We start from the raw sequence: 17,857 nt of genomic DNA on the forward strand, positions 1-17,857 counted from the left end.
ACCAGAGTGACACGGAAACAGAAATCAGACCGTGGCGCTGCCCCACTTTTTAAAAACCTTCCTTGCCTTCCCACTGCCTGTAAAGTAAACCTTGGACTCCCTCCAGACTTTCTAGGGTATGGCCCTAATTACCTGGCACCCCACACTCATGACTTCCCAGCCAGCCCTGCGGCTCTTCCTTGGCTTGGCTTTCCCTCTGGACTGCTCCTTCTCTACATTTCCACAGGACTTGGATCTCCCCTAAACTACCACCTCCTTAGCAGCCTTCCTTGACCCCCTAGCCCTCCCCCCCACCTAGCCCAGTCGAGAAGGATCTCCAGTCCACTGCCGCCCTCATTAGCCTGTCCATTTCATTCTTGGCCTCTTAGCATTTCATATTTTTCAACTCTTTGCCCATCCATTTATTGTTCACCTTTCCAGTTAGACATTAACGCTATGAGGGCAGGGATATTTGCTCACCAGTTAAATCTCCCACCCACCATCTACCACAGCCTTTGGCTTAGGAAATCCCTTCACCAAGCTCCCAGCCTGACCACCCAGCCGCTTTGGACACATTCTACCTGGGCCCTGTACGGTTAGGAAAGTGACCTTTGGACTCTGAAAAAGGCAATTCTATCAACTCCATCTTTATTACATATAAAATGATTTTCTATATGCAAACTTATTTACTTTTTATAAAATAGCCAATGTACAAGAACAGTGAGGCTATGTGAACTTAAGAATCTGAAATCAGAATTTCTAAGTGACACTTCTAGCCTCATCATTCAATCTCTGTCTATAATTTGATGTGGGCAGAGAATGTCTTAGATTCATATTTTTTTAATTTTTATTATTTATTTTGAGAGAGAGAGAGTGCAAGCAGGGGAGGGACAGAGAGGGGGGTGGGGGGTGGGGGGAGAGAGAATCCCAAGCAGGCTCCTCACTGTCAGTGCAGAGCCCGACATGGGGCTTGAACTCATCGAACTCATGAACCATGAGATCACGACCTGAGCCAAAGTCAGACACTTAATCGACTGAGCCACACAGGCACCGCATTTTTTTTTTTATTGGTGCAGAAAGGTGATTTTATTAAAGCACGGGGACAGAACCCGTGACAGGAAGAGCGGCCCATGTGGTTTTTTAAAAAACTGACTTTACAATCTGAAGACAATACCCTTACATTAGGCAAAAAGAAGCTTTATAATGAGAAGTTTACAACAAGGTTTTCACTGATGCAAGATGATCTGCCTGTAAAACACCACGCACTGTGGTGTCCAAGGCGTTCAGCCATGTTGTCTAACATTTTAGAGCCCATGCTGTATTTTATTAGTTTGAAAACATTCTCAGTATTCACTTGAAGTCAGGATTTTCACCTGCAATTTCTTGTGCTTCTTAAAATTTTTCCACAGATTTAAGGAAAATCATGTTGTAGCCCCTTGCCCCACCAAACATGCTCATGCATTCAATGAGCAAGAAGTCTTGATATGCAGAGAGAAAAGCTGAATGGATTTCAGGAGATATCTGCTCAGATCAGATCTCAAACCTCTGGACAATTCTGAATTATTGCTGCTGAACTCCAAGTGTGAGTAGGGCCACATACAAGAATATAGGACTTCCCCTCGGATGTGTGGGGACCAGGAGAAAATATATTTTAGAGAGCCTCATCTATTTAAAAATTGAGTCACCTGAAATCTGTGTCAGCACTATTCTGCTGACCCTGCGATCCCATGAACGGAATCCCACAAGCTGGCAAGGCTGGACCAGGGGCCAGCCATGTGGTCCCAGACCAGCCCATAAGCATGAACCCCTGAGCTCCTCATGAGGTAAGCCCCACAGGGGATAAAGGATCCAAGTGCACCCTGTTGGAACAACTTTCGAGGCCCAAGATGGAGCCCCTCCCCCTGCCCGGGTTCCACGTCAGCAAAAGAAAGCAGATAACTTTTGGGTCCCTGTAAATGCTCATGTGGACCAGACACCCACTACCTCAGTCAGCCAATCCCCACACCCCAAGCCAACTCCAGGGTCTCTACTTATTTCCCTGCTTTCTATTCTTTTTCCATTGTTCTTCCTTTTCCTTATTCTTCATCCCATAAAAGCTTCCTGTCTTCTGCCCCATTTTGCAGTTCTCTGGATCCTTGGGAAGGAAGACTGCCCGCTTCATGAAGTGTTAAATAAAGTTTGTTTCTATCACCTAAACTGGCTTCTTTAATCATTTTTAACAACCTCAAAGGAAGAAACACACTGTGGGACCCAGCCAGTCCTGGTCTACACGTGGGGTACCACCTTGGACGATGCTGCTGGCCTTGGCCAGGCCCAGACACAAGACCGATGGGTGAGGTCTTGGAGGCAGGAGCCCCGTGTGCCCTGATCTAAAGACAATAATGCCATAATATTCACAACAATATTATTCACAGTAGTAAGAAAAACTGGAAGTCCTATAAAAATCCGCCCATCTGAGATCGATAGAATAGACTTTGGTACCTTCAAAAAAGGAACATTATGCAGCCTGTCTTGGCCTGGGTGCTTCAGAATCAAAGCATAGGGCATGAAGTCAATGCAAACCGTTTGTATGAGATTTGAAGGAGATAGGGTAAGGAAGCAGGGACGTGACACAGAGAAGGGAAGACGGGAAGACAGGGTGTGGAATCAAGCCAGTCATTGAGACAGTTGGGGACCATCGGAACAAGTCCCAGGTGAAAACCATGCACCTGGGGCGCTTTCTGTTAGTTGTTATTTATTTATTTATTTATTTATTTATTTATTTATTTATAGTTTTTATTTATTTTTTAAGTTTTTACTTATTTATTTATTTAATTTATTTAAGAAAGCACCAGTCGGTGAGGGGGAGAGAGAAAAACCCACGCAGAGCCCAATACAGGGCTCGAACTCACAAGCCCTGAGATCATGACCTAAGCAGAAGTAGGAAGCTTAACCGACTGAGCCATCCCGGTGCTCCAGTTAGCAGTTACTGGTAAACCACTTTTCTTACCGAGCAGAACCAGGACGCAACCCTGCACCCAACCCGGATTTACAACAGAGACTCCGCGTACCCGAAGACTCTGCTCCAAAAGCACTGAGCGGCCTGAGTTGCCTGCCAATAGCGACCAATCAAGATGAGCTCCTTCCAACCAATCAGAATGAAGCCCTTCCAACCAATCAGGGCGAGGCACCCCCCCCCCCCCAAGTAGCATCCTGGAGTGGGAACCCGAGCCAGAACTTTCTCCCTGCAGGCAGGGCCTTCTCTTTGCTCCCAGAGGCCGGCCCAGCCAGTCTCTGTTGGTGCTTTGTGTCCCTTTCACTCAAGCTGCAGCCCCAAGAGAGCTTTGGCTGTGCCTTTGGTTTTGGGGTCCAGCCTCGCTTCTACTGTTGGGCCCAACAACCGACTCCGGTAACATGACCAATGGGTCACGAGCTCTCTCTCCCCAGAGCGGGCACTCCCGGAGTCAGGGTAGAGCTCACACCTCAGAGCGACCCCACTCAAGAGCGAGGAAGCAGCGGTGTTCACCTCCTCGCTGGGGGACCACGGTGCCGGGTACCTGCTGCCAGGCGGGTACCTGGGGCTCTCCCAGAGCCCGCAACGAGTGCAGAGACCGGCGGCTGGAACAGGCCCGCGGGGAACGCGTAAGGCCTGCACATTAAAGACAGCGAGCAGGGCTTTGTGAGCGGACACAGATCATCCTCATGATGCTCCTGAGGAAGACACAGTGACTGAACATCCAGGCTCTGCAGTCAGCCTCCTGTGTTGTAAGCCCAGGCCCACACTAGCTGTGTGACCTAGGGCACATTTCTTAGCCTCTCTGTTCCTCAGCTTCTTTATCCGTCAATGGCCAGTGGACATAAAAAGAATACTGCGCGGCAAGTGTTTATAGCATCGTGCCTGGAACCGTAATGCAAACTACTGTGATTACTCTCATTATACATAGTTCATTGTTCAAAGGGGGAAAAACAAACTGTATGTCATATGATCCCACCTGTAGAGAAACAAATGGGCATTTTCTCGAAATATATGTTTATAAAGGAACATTTCTTGAAGGATATACAAAATAGCATTCTGTCATGTCTCAGCAGGGAAAATGCAAGCCAGGGCAATATGTTCTTTACCAACAGCGAATGTGACCTTTATAATAAAGATGAGTTACCATTTCTCTTTCATCGTTAAGTCACGGACTCAACAAACATTATCAACAGCCTTTACCATCTGCCTAACCTTAACAAATCAAAATCCTACTTCATTTGAACTTTCCCTTCTCTTCATGCTTTTTCATCATCATAACGACTATTTATTATCCGTAAAAATACTAATAAAGCTTAGGATTTTCAAGGAAGCTTGAATGTATAAATATGTGTTATTAAAAAGACAACAATAAAATATAAAATGTAATTATATAGGCACAAATCATTTGGGGGTATTTTGTGGACATATCAATTTAAATATTGCACACATTGTAAACAACAATCTAAAAGATAAACAATGACTTCAGCTACCTCTTTCCCTCTATCTTTTTTTCTTTCTTTCTTCTTTCCTTCTTTTCTTTCACCTGTGTTAATTACTCTTACTTGGTAAGATTTCCTAAATATAAGACTCAGAAATTAACTGCCTTTTCATGAAGTTTGGGAATTATCTTTTCATCTGATAGGTAATTTACAGAAAACCTGCTAAATTATCTTTTGTGAATGCTGTACTTTACAATAATGTAACGTTTAGAAACAAAAAAAAAATGTATGTTTAAACATGAACTGAGAAAGAGACAGCCAATTAACTGCCTATAAATCTCTTTAATGTGCTTCATTCTGGACACGCAAGGCCGGATCCAGTGAGTTAATGGAACTTTGCGGAGAAAAAAAAAGAAAGAGTAGAAGTGTTTCACATGGCCATAAGAATGATAAAACTCCATTCAGTAACAGAAATGGGTCCTGATGTGAGAAGGTGTCATCCAAAATGCTTTTAAAATAAAACAAGGAATGGTTATTTACATTATTAAAACTCTGGACCCCGTGCCCCCCCTCCACCCTCACCCATCTGTTACACTGATTTCCGCACCATTTCTGAATAAGCTCTGTTCTTTCACAGACTTGGTATCCTGTCTCAGAACCGTCCCTCCCACTCCCAAGGTCATCTTTTAGTGCTCTCGTGGAAGGACTCCCCAACCTCCTGCCCTCCCCCAACCCGCCCTTCAGAACTAGATGCCTCTCGAGATGCTCCTATAATAGCATCCCTCCCCTGCTATAGTGACCATCTCTTTATCCCCCTAACCCCATACCTACTAGACCATGAGCTTCTGGGGGGCACAGTCTATGTGCCCAAGACTATGATGGTAGGAAAGGCAATAAATAATAAACTAATTTGAACAGTGATACAGTCAATGTTTCCACACTGAGGTGAGCAGAACACAACCCCACACCGTGAGCAATGGCCCTAAACACAGCGATGTTCACATCTTCTTGTTGAGATACAACACGGGTTTTGCCGTGCCTTCATTTCAACGGCAAAATAACCTCTACTTTGCACGTGGAAAAGCTAGCATAAAATATTAAATGCCTACTTATTTACAGATGCTGGGGAAAGCTGTGGTTTGTTTTTATACGGAGTGCTGTGTTTTTTGTTCTCATATTAACAGGTAATTCCTTATAGGATAAATTTTTTAAGGAAATACACCAAACCTTGTATCACAGTATTAAACCTATCAGAAAGCTACTCATGAAATTTTTCCAAACCCCAATCTCTGAAATAGTCATTGCTAGTTCATCCAATTTGAGTAAATTATTTATCCACAGCAACATAGAGAATAACTCCAATATCCTTAAACTGTTTCATATAAAAGAAGGGGTCAGTTAAAAAAAAAAAAACTATGTTTACAAGTAAATATTTGGGCTTACTTATTTATAAGGCTATAGTGGAATTAACTTCAGGATCAACAGACTTAAATAACAAACCCATAAGAGACACTTCTATAACAAGAGATTCATTAAATAATCAAAAGAATTTGGCATCTTTAAAAAATTTTTTAAAGAAATCTTTTCTTCCTAACTATGCACCCTCCAACCATGAACAATAACATGATATACATTGGCTTCAGGGTAGTAAAAAAAAAAAAAAAAAAAAAAGCCCAGTGGAATGAATGCCTTATTTTCAAATGTAGTTTTCCCTGATCTATCTACTGATCTTTCTTTTTCTTTTTCTTTCTTTCTTTCTTTCTTTCTTTCTTTCTTTCTTTCTTTCTTTTTCTTTCTTTCTTTCTTTCTCTTTCTTTCTTTTCTTTCTTCTTTCCTCTTTTCTCTTCCCTTTCCTTTCCTATCCCTTTCTTTCTTCCTTCCTTCCTACCTTCCTTCCTTCCCTCCTTCCTTCCTCCCCCCTGCCTGCCTTCCTTCCTTCCTTCCTCCCTTCCTTTCTTCTATGTACACAGAACTGCCTCTGTGTTTCACAACTTTCAGCCAGAGACCGTGAAATCAGAAAAGATGCACCAAATCCAGAAATGACAATCATCTTGCCAGCTGAGGAAACTCTGGCATGCTGTGTGATGCCACAAGCCATCCCCTTCTTCCTCCTCAAAGCCCAGGCTGACACCGTGTCATCAGACGTGCTATGTGTGCTCCGACTGAGGCCACAGAACAGTAAGCTCCCGGGCCAGCTGTACAAATAGAGGATGAAGGTGATCACAGTGGACAGTCACCCCACCCTCTGGAGCTGGGGCATTCCTTCAGCATTCTGTCACTTGTTAGTCATCTGTATCAGGCACGGCTCTTGAGCAGGTCTAAGATCAAATTACTTTTATTTCACAACTTGGTAGAACCGCACCAACAGACGGGAGAATATGTACACGGCCAATACCAAGATCTTCAACTCAGCCTTTTGGGCTGCCCCGGATGTGTTTGCTGCCAGGGACCAGACCCTTTAGGGAATGACAAAAAGCTAAGAAACCCTCTGTCATGTTAGCAGTATGAGAATTGGGAGAAATAAGTTCAGAGAGACGACTGCAAATACATATCCTGTCACATTTTCCCTGCGACAGCTTCCTGCTCCTACCTAACCAGAAGTTCAATCAGTGCAAAGAAGTACAAATAAATGTTTGTTCCTTTCCTCCTTCATTAATGAATAAATGAATATGAAAGGTGCTTTTATTATACTAATGACACATACACTTCCAAATCACCCTTGGTCTCTAAGACCGTGAAGGTGATCATCAAAGTGCCCAGTGACCATCATGTGATCATTGTGTGCCCACCACTCTCCATACCTTGCTTCATTTAATCCAGCCACCAACACTGAGAAACGTGAATTATTATCCCCCGTATAGATGAGAAAAGTCTTATTCAGGGGTATAACTTGCTCAGACTCACATACCTAGTGAGTTTGCATTCAAACCTGCATCAGTCAGGGGCTCTCCCAAACCTCTCCTCTTCCCACTGCCTCAGCCTGGCAGAGGGGAGGACCCATGCACTAAACCATCCCCACACCGTGCCTGCTGCGACACGTCCATTGCTTCAGGCCTTGTCTTGTTTTTAAACTTCATATCTTAATGTATTCTGTGTTCTTTTATAAAGTTTCTTCAGGAAATAATAGTATTCATCAAATTAATTAAAGACCTCTATTTCTGTCGTTCTCAAGGCCAATTTTCTAGTCCTACCCTATACGTCCAACCATTTTCTAGACACATTCTTGAACCTTCCTCCTCTACTAATTCGCACTCATCATGTCAGAACTCAGCTCATCATTCCCATCATTTCCCCGCGCTCCACTCCTGTCCCCAGACCCATCAGGTGGCAACTTTGTTCCTTCATGTGAGCTCACCATGCGGCTCTCCATGTCCACCCTTGGCCAAGGCTGTCATACCTCCCTTAACTTGAATCTCACGTGTCTGTCTTACTGTCATCTCCCTGCAGAGGAATCCATCCGCTGTCGTGGTCTTGTCATCTCATGTGGGTCACCCAAGCACCAGCCTCCCTCTCTTCCTTCATTCCAGGCTTCTACCCACATCCACATACAACAGTCAACTCCCCTGCGATCTTCTCTTGCCTGTGTCACTGCTTTCATCACCCTCTGCAATGGGGACAGTCGGCCTTCCTCTACCCCAGCCAACCCTACTCCCTGTAATTTCCATACCTCCTCCTTCTGCTCCAATCACACGTGTGCCTCCTATTTGCCTGAAGCAATGGCAGCCTTTCTCCATCGGTAGTTCCTATTCTACCTTCTCAAAACCAAGATGGTGGTGATGGTACCAATGGCAGCAGCTACCATTCCCTGAGCAGTTGTTCTAGGCACTGACTCCCGGGATCCTTACATCCATAAGGTCACCCGTGGGGGGCGCCTGGGTGACTCAGTTGGTGAAGCATTCATCCGACTCGGTTTCAGCTCAGGTCATGATCTCGCGGTTTCGTGGGTTCAAGCCCCGCGTGGGGCTCTGTGCTGACAGTGCAGAACCTGCTTGGGATTCGCGGTCTCCCTCTCTCTGCCCCTCCCCTCACAAGCACGGTCTCTGTGTCTCTCTAAATAAACTAAAAACAAATTTTTTTAAAGAAAAAAAAGTCACCCTGTTTCTACTTTTCTGTTTCCCAAACAAGGAAGCTGAGGCTCAGAGAGATGAAGCCAGTGACCAGAGGCCACTGACTATCACCTGGGGAAACAGAGATTCGAACCCAGGTCCCCTGACTTCAGTTGCTGCTTCTCTTTTACCCCAGTCCTGATCAATCTCACTCTCGGAAGAACTCTCCTGTCCACCCTAAAATACCACCTAAATAGACTCTTCACCTATTTTTCATTATTGTTTCACGCATGTTACTTTAATTAATATCTGCTTGGGGTGATGTCTTCTGGTAAGCTTTTTGGGGTCAGGGATCCGTGCACATTTTATTACTACCCAGGACCTTGGCTACCGCCTTGTGTGGTATATATTCTAAACATGAACTCGGAGAGTACTGAATGGATTAAGACTTTTATAATTAAAATGAACAGTTCAGCGTCGCCCTTCCTGCCTTTCTAATGCTTGGCTGTAATTCAGAGATTCATCCACTAGGCGACACCATAACATTACTTAAACCCTCCAAGAGGACTACGCAGGTAGCATAAAATCCTTTAACTGAGTGCCTCCAAGGTCTCTCCCTACCTATAACGGGAAAAACTAATGGATAACATGAAGGGTTATTAAAATAAATAACAAAAAAGTGTTACTCAAGGAGTAGAAAGTCCAAGGAGACCAGACTGTTGTGGCAGAGTATTTTCTTGTACCTTAAGATCACCTCACCTGTCAATGAGAGCATCCGCGGGCCCATTTAGCCTGGAGTGACACTGACTCTGGATTTGCAGCTGTGTTCCCAAGAGGCTGCATGGCACAGTGGAAAGAGCATGGCTCTGAGAACCGGAAGACAGGGCTTTGCCCCTGAGCAATAAATAAAGTCACGTCTTGAACCTGGTCATCACAGAGTGGTTTTCCCATTTTTAAAAATGGTGTAAGAGCAGCCCAACATCACACATCTGCCGTGGGAACTGAACGAGGTGGTGTGGAGAGGTCTGGGTAGGCTCCCGGCGGAGCCAGAACCAGCTGGACCTTGCTTCCTCTTCCTGGCTCTGTTCTCCTGGTGTCCCTGCCCCTTGCCCTCTCTGTGTCTTTCTCCTGTGTCTTCTGTGACAGCCCCCTTCCTCCTGGTGGGGGGGGGGATTCCCCACAGGGCTGCCCTGGCCCTCTTCTCACCTTCTCTTGGGCAAACTTGACCTTTTCCATGGAGTTAATGGCATCCAACGCTGAACAACCAACCCCTCCACTTTCCTCCCTAGCCCAGACTTCTCTTTGGAGCCCTGACTATATTCAGTTGACCTCTGGCTCTACAAACCCAAAATGGGACTTGTAGATACACGATCATCCCCCCCCCCCGTGTGCTCCTCGGCCTGAGACCACTGCCCACAAAGCTGTACACACTATGCCCGCCTACCTCCACTGTCACCCTCGCTCCTATCAACCCTGCCTCCCAAACATTCCCCTACCTCTTCACGCACCTGCTTCCCCCACCTCTTCACGCACCCCCCCCCACGAAGCAATCTCACCTCCCACCTGAGCGACTGCAGCAGCCCCCTGATGGGTTTTCCCTACCACTGCCCCCGAACGTACACACACCATGTTCTCCAAACAGCAGCCAGAATGATCTTTTTATACCATAAATCCAACCTGCTTCCACCCTTCTTAAGATCCTTCAGAGCCTTCCTTCTTAGACTGAAGGACCTGTGTCTGATTTTCCAACTGCACCTCATGTCACCTGCCCCCTCACCTACTCCAACCAAATCTTTCTGGCCACGTTCCAGTCCCTCAGACACGCCAGCCTGCCTCCTTCTCACTTCAGGGTCTGAATGGAGGCTCTCCCCCAGGGTCTGCATGGAGGCTGTTCTCTCTGCCCGGACATTTGCAGTAGGTCGAATGGTGGCTACAAAAAGACGTGTCCCCGTCCTAACCCCAGGGATTCGTGGACATTCGTGCCATTCGTGAGATGGCAAAAGAGGTGCTAAAGTTAAGGCCCTTGAGAGGAGGGGGTTATCTCGCGTTATCGGCATGGGCCCTAAATGCCATTACATGTACCCTTGTGAGAGGGACGCAGAGGAAGATGTGACACAGAAGAGAAGGCGGTGCGAAGACAGAGGCGGGGACTGGAGTGACAGGGCCGTCAGTCAGGGAAAGCTCGTGGCCACCAAAAGCTAGGAGAGGCAGAGAAGGAGCCTCTGCTGGAGCAGAAGTACAGTAAAGGTGACACCTTGCTTGTGCATTTCTGGCTCTAGAACGTGCAAGAAAAATATTTTCTGTGGTTTTAAGCCACTGAGCACATGGCACTTCATTATGGCAGCCGAGGCACTGACACAACAGGCTTTCAGGCCATCACTAGGTGGCCTCTGATTCCACTGCTGTCTCCGCCCTGCCCCCTACCCCCAGGCTCCCATATGAAACCGAGTTAGGGGACCACATTATCCCTGGGACACAGCAAGGACGCAAGCTCCTAACAGTGCCCGGCACTCCTCAGGCACCCAGAAACAATGACCAGAAGGTGAATCTCCTGCTGGACACTGAGCTCCAGGCCACAAGGACTTCATTCTGGATCACCGGAGCCTCACAATGCCAGGCACATGGCAAATGCTCAATGGCCATTTGCTGAATGGAGGGAATGAATGAAGGGTCATTTGCTGAAAGAACTGCAGATAAGCTTATATGACAGAGGAGTGAAAAACTTAGCACCTCTGAGATCTGGTTGTTCCCTGTGGATTTCGTGGCAATTTACTGAATGTGGTGTTTGAAAGAAAAAAATCTATTTTTACTCTCTTTGTAAATCAGCATTTTAATTAATGTAGTCTGTCAGGTGTTGACCTTGCACTAGAGAGGTTTTCTAGAGCCACGAATACTGTTTCCCATTTTCCTGTGGGCCATAGGCCCTGCTTCGGGATGCACCTGCATTGCTAGCCCTGAGTTCTCACCAACAACAAGACTGTCTCCCCTTTGGTAATGACCTTGATCCACTCAAGTTCAGCGTAGTCCCACATTTGCTGAGCTCTGCGGCCGCCTGGCCTCAGTTCATGCTGGGTCGCAGAGTTCAGCAAACGTCGTTGCCATGGAATTGAACTCCACATGAGGAGGCCAAAGGCTGTGCTGCAAATCACTGGCAATTTAATGAGATGACTGATCAGGGCAGGTACGCCAAAACCTACCAGACCCAAACTGTCACCAGGATTCCCTGGTGAGGCTCGGGACACCTGGCCTGGTTGCAAAAACAACACATTCTACAACACAGTAGGCAAATAGAGCTTGTTTTCCCTCCTTCCTTCTGAAGCACAAATGCTAGGTTTAGAGCGAGAGCTCTGTCAGCCTACCGAAAGCCCTGTTAGCGGCTGGAGTCATCCTTCCGTACCAATACGAGCTACCACTGGTTAGTTCTACGACTATGATTATTAATAGGCCAGATAGTAGAGAGTGATGGGCACGTCCAGGTTTCCCACACCCTGTTTGGAACTACTTCCTCAAGCACCTGCCAGGGAAGATCCATTCTTTTAACGTTTGCAAGTTTTTCATTCTTCAGAACTCAAGGTTAATATTCCTGACCGGGGAACGCTTTGACAAGCAAAGCCCAAGTTGGAAACTGGCAGCTGGTGGGCTAAATTCTACTGGGAGATTTGTCAGTAGGCACTGTGTTTTCTCCCACTCTGGATTCGGATGCCTTTGCACGACAAATGCCCTGTCCAGCTCCCCACAGTCCCCAAGGCGGACGTCCCGTCCCAGGGCCCCTCGCTGGGGGTGTCCTTGGAAAGCACCTGAGTCTCAGGCAGGGCTTCATTACTCAGAGAACTCTCCAGCAGAGACAAAATGAGCTGGGGAGTTTGTCTTTGGAGGAGAAAGATGTGGAAGAAAAATAAAGCAGAACCAAAACTCTAAGGGGGTGGATGACAGATCAAATTTGTCACTTGTCATTGGACTCTGCTTCCACCAAAATACAACATCATTGACTTATGTGTGCTTTGGGACCTCAGAAGAATTGCTCTGTACCATTTATCAGTTATAGACTCTTTCACAGTTATAGACTATACTAGAATACAGCTGTGTGAGGGATAAAGAGATCGGGTTCTGGAACTTTGTGTGCAAATAATTTAATGGTTAAAAATGTTAATAATTAAAATGTCCCAAGTAAATTCCATTTTTATCATGGAACGCTGGCTCTTAGGAGCATGAGGGACAAATGAATGAGATTGTGGGGGAAAATACTTGTGCATTTTTTTTAGTGACTTAAACTTCCCCAAGGAAACACTGATTTGCTAATGTGTGATTTCAGCTTTCAAACCAGGAAGGAAAAAAAAAAAACAAACAAACAGGTCTTGGGTTTTACACTATTTGGCTTCTTTGCATAAAAGTCAAATTATACAGTTCTTAATAGAACAGTTAACAGTTTAATAGTTGGTAGACTCCATTCAATGAAAAATATGGACATTTTCTATTTGATTCTGGAAAATGCTACAGAACGTGTCTTTATCATCATGCTAGTTACTCCAATGGAGCTTGTAAAAGACACATAATTCTCCCTGCAAGTCTAGTCTATAAAGACACATAATTCTCCCTGCAAGGAGACAACCATCAAAAACCTGAAGATTCCTTCACTGAAACTGGCAAAGAAAATCTTAAAATCTCAGCCAGTGCCAACCTCATTCATATCCTCAAAGAGGGACTATTAGGAGGTTAGGGGAAATGTCAGGGCATAGCTGCAAAATATTTTGGAAGGCAACTGAATAGCTGCTATATGCAAACGGCCATGCCTACCTCACAGAACCGGAGGCTGTTAGAGCCTGGAGGAACAGAACGAGCCAGATAGGATAAACCCTTATTTCTCACCTGAGGCTCTCAACCAGAAAGAAGGCACAGGGGTTCCAGTCTCCTACCCTCGACTGGAGCTCTTTCGAGGATGCTCGTGGACTGTTTAATGGCACTGTTCAAAATACTTCTCTCTGGCCCTACTTGAAACCACATGGGAATTTGAGCTTAGGTGAGATTGCACATTTAATAACAGGTTTCAACAATGCGTGTGCGGGTGAGGGTGGGGAAGACTGAGGTGGGAGACTCCCTACTAACCCTGCTCCCCGCTTCTCTTAGATGTGGCAGGTATCCCCGGAAGCACGCTACAGGCCAGCGTGGCCACCCGCTCAGGCTCCCAGTCCTGCCCACGCTGGAGACTTAGTTTTCACGTATTGATTTATGTGCACTAACCGCCTGCTATGTTTCCACTGCGGACCAGGAGCCAGCAGAAGCATTTTCCAGGTGTCCACGTGACGACCTTGAAGGGTGTGTGCTCGTAATCTCGTGAAGAGGGTCGTGTGCACCGACGCTCACACCCAAACAGAGATACAGGCCGGGGTGCAAGCAGTAAAGGGAAGGGGCCCAGGGTCCTGCCAGGGGCCTCAGCACTGGCTGGGAGGAGCTGCGGCAGGGAGGGGAATGCTTTGGGAGAGCTGGAGTCTCCACCGAGCTCCTTGGGGAGGGCAGGAGAAACAGAGGCAGAGCAGAAGTGGGAAGACAGCCCGGAAAAGGGGAGGCAAGCGAGAATATTCGGATTACGCTCCAGGGAGAGCCGATGGCCCACGTGATGCAGCAGGAGAGGCGCAAAGGGGAAGCGTGTTGACGCCGGTGGAAACACATGGTTCGGCCAGACTGCGGGCCTCCGGGGTGCACTGATGAGGCTGAACTTCACTCCGTCAGAAGTGTAGGACCCCCCCTTGGCTCCCTGCCTCAGATGCACCCCAGCTGTACCTCAGGCTCCAGCCTGAGTCTAGAGTTCCAAGCCCAACCCCATCGTTCCACTGCACGGGGCCAGCGTCGATCCAGAGACAGCAGTTTTGATTTGGGGCTTAAATGACTCACTCAGGCATGAACCCCTAAAGGGGGAATCATTTCCTTCTTAGGAATGCCTGGCTGAGCCACTAGCAGGCTGCACCGTCTCGGGCGGATCCTCGACCCTCCGGGACTGCGTGGATTCCTGTCTCTCTAGACCCCCTCGAGCTGTCACTGCAGCTCCCGAGATGGTATGTGAGTTGGCTGCTTGCTGAGTACTTGGGAGCACCCACCTCCCACGCCACCTGGCAGTTATGCGCAAGCCAAGCTCCCAAACTCCCAGCCGGACGTCGCTGCCAGCAACTTGCAGCCTTCATGTGGGAGCCATCTGTCTCGGAAAGGGCAAAGGTTGACCAGCGCTCCGCGTTCTGTTCTGCCCGACCACCCAGCAACAGGGACCCAGACCACAGAGTGCAGTCTATCCCCTGAGCCCTCGTCACCCCCGGCACTGGAGACTGTGTTAGGGGACGCAAGGTGCATTGCTCGTGATTGCGGAACACCCGAGGAAACAGAAGAGAAAGCACTCGTGGTGTAAATACCAGGAAACGAATGCTTGGGCAGCTCGAAGCACCCGCCCGAGTTCACAAGGTTATGACGACGGTCTGGTGTTTGAATGTGAGTGTGCAGGCACCGATGTTCATGATCACGGGCCAAATGCTAAAACCGAAGTCAGACACCGGGGTGGGGTTTCCACCTCTTCCACATACGAGTGAGTTATTAAAACTCGTGGAAATCCAGGCTCCTTGTATTGAAAGATGAAAATATTAACCCCATCAGCCTCACAGAGCTGTTGTGGGAGGAGAGCAGGGTTTGTCCACTCAGCACAGGTAAGTTTTTGGTGTGGGGGGCTGTTCTGTGCGTTGGGGGTGCCGAACTGCATCCCTGGCCCGTACCCACGAGATACTGTAGCACCCCTCCCCCATCCAGTTGTGACAACCAACAAATGTCTCTAGACCTCGCCAGATGTCCCGACCAAAACAATTCTCGGGCTTATTTACATCAGAGCCTTATCCAAGCAACTGTTCCCATTTGTTTTGTGATGCCCCCATTAGCATCCTCTCAAGAAGCTGATCCATTTTTCTTGGGTCTCAAACTCAAAGGGTCTTAAAATTTAGATGCACTGATTTCTTTCTCATTTATACAATCTTGGTATGTTTATATTAAAAATCACAGGAGGGGAACCTGAGCGGCTCAGTCAGTTAAGCATCTGACTTTGGCTCAAGTCATGATCTCACAGTTTGTGGGTTCGGCCCCGTCTGGTTCTGTGCAGAAAGCTCAGAGCCTGGAGCCTGTTTCAGATTCCGCGTTTCCCTCTCTCTCTGCCCCTCCCCTGCTCATGTTCTGTCTGTCTCTCTCTCCCAAAAATAAATAAACATTAAAATAATTTTTTTTTAAATCACAGGAAAGCCAGGCTTTCCCCCCCAACCCTGAATAAAGCATACATATACGTGAAAAAGGCACTTCTTAGATTGCTAGCTTTTAGTGTCTTTACTTTTTAAAGAATTTTTATTGAGATATAACTGACATATAAACGTTATATTAGTTTCATAATCTGATATGTGTATAGATTGCAAAGTGATCACCACGATAAGTTTAGTTAGCATCTGTCCTCACACAGTAACTTTTTTTTCCCCCTTGTGATGATAACTCTTAAGATCTACTCACAATAACCTTCAAATAGACCAGATAGTATTATGTACTATATTCATCATGCTGTACAGTATATTCCCGGGACTTATTTATTTTATAACTAGAAGTTTGCACCTCTTTTTTTTGAGTCATGTCATGAAAGCAGCTTGACAAATCTCAAGACAGGGGCACCTGGGTGCCTCAGTCGGTTAAGCGTCTGCCTTTGGCTCAGGTCATGATCTCAAGGTTCGTGAATTTGAGCCCCGCATCAGGCTCTGTCCTGATAGTGCAGAGCCTGCTTGGGATCCTTATTCTCCTCTCTCTCTTTCTCAGCCTCTGCCCTGCTTGCCCTCTCTCTCTCAAAATAAATAAACTTAAAAAGCAGTTTAAAAAAAATTTTTTAAAGGAAAAGAAAAACCTTAAGATAAATTCTGAGCTCCAAAGTTTTTGAAGTATTAAAGAAACAATGCAGTTTAAGCAGGAGGGGATTTGCCATAATTCATGCTCTGAAAGTTAGCTGGTTTCAGGAAGAGAGCTCAACACAGGAGCCCCTTACATATTGCACACGTATCGTGCAGAGAGAAAGCAAAGCTATGGGAGAAATATATGGCCCCTTCCCTCAGGAGAGGTCTTGCCTCCTTGTAGACTGGTCATCCCTGAACTGTGCTTTTTGAGCGTTACTCCCTATAGAATCGATGGAAACATGTTGCAGCAGAATCACTGATCTGACTCAAAAACTGTCCAAGGTTTCTAAAGCAAGTTCCTCTTTTCTTGTAAGATGGCGGGCGTATTTTTAATCCAAAGAATTGTTCGATCTACTACGCCAGCACAAATGAGCGGGTGGGCCGCCAGCTGCTGCTATCAGAATATAAGGGAGACAGAGGTCCATAAATGTTCAAGTGACCCGCCTACAGTAGCCAAGAGGGCTCTTGTGCCTTGCGGGGACAGAGAACGTAGTGTAGTCACCCAGAGCCCCGTCCTGGGTGGACTTGAGTAACAGGCTACACCTCTCTGAGCTTTGATCTTCTGCCTTGCAAAGTCGGCACGCTGAGATAGTAAGAGAGTAGTCATGAGGAGTCCGGGACCTAAGGCGTTTGGAGAACACAGATGGTGTGCGGCACATAAGAAGCACACAAGAAATGCAGCCATGCACAACAGATGCATACAGAACACTATGCCCATGTGACTTCAATAGGTGCTATCCAAAAAAGAGTCTTGTAGTCCAATGTCTGGATATACCACTTTAGATAAGTTTAAACCAGGTTTCCCCTGCCTCACTACACTACTTCTCAGAGCCTTTAAAATGCTTATATGTTGGGGCACCTGGCTCATGACTTTGGCTCAGGTCATGATTTCACGGTTTGTGGGTTCAAGCCCTGTGTTGGGCTCTGTGCTGACAGCTCACAGCCTCAAGCCTGCTTAGGATTCCCTCTCTCTCTCTCTCTCTCTGCCCCTTCCCTGCTTCACTCTGTGTCTTGCTCTCTCTCAAAAATAAATAAACATTAAAAAACAATGCTGATATGCAACCTGAGTTTCAAGATGGCGACCTAGCATGTACCATTTGGCACAGGACCCTTTTTGCATAAGGCAGTTCACAAGATTAGTGTGGTATGAAACATTGGGTAAATCGCAGCTTGCACTTCTAAGCTTGATGCCTAGTGTAATACAACTGGGATGGCTTATCAGAATGTACAGAACTTTGACTGTAAAACAGAAACATTGACAATTATCAGAACATGCTAAGAATCTGGGACTACTTAACGTTAAGTATTCACAATGGCTCAAATTTCAACATGCTGCCCATGTTGACTTTTTTCCTAACATTTTACTGTGGTAAGGACACTTAATATGAGATCTGCTCTCCCAACCAATTTTTTAAAATATGTTTTAATGTTTGTTTTTGAGAAAGA

At 46.5% G+C, this 17,857-nt stretch overlaps 1 protein-coding gene across 1 annotated transcript in view; it reads right to left on the reverse strand.

The window, feature by feature from the left end:
• Window positions 1–17,857, reverse strand: part of COL4A4 (collagen type IV alpha 4 chain) — a 95,952-nt gene that overhangs the window by 52,216 nt on the left and 25,879 nt on the right. The window lies entirely within an intron of this gene.

Source organism: Lynx canadensis, chromosome C1 (genome assembly GCF_007474595.2).
Source record: "Lynx canadensis isolate LIC74 chromosome C1, mLynCan4.pri.v2, whole genome shotgun sequence".
NCBI lineage: Eukaryota > Metazoa > Chordata > Mammalia > Carnivora > Felidae > Lynx > Lynx canadensis.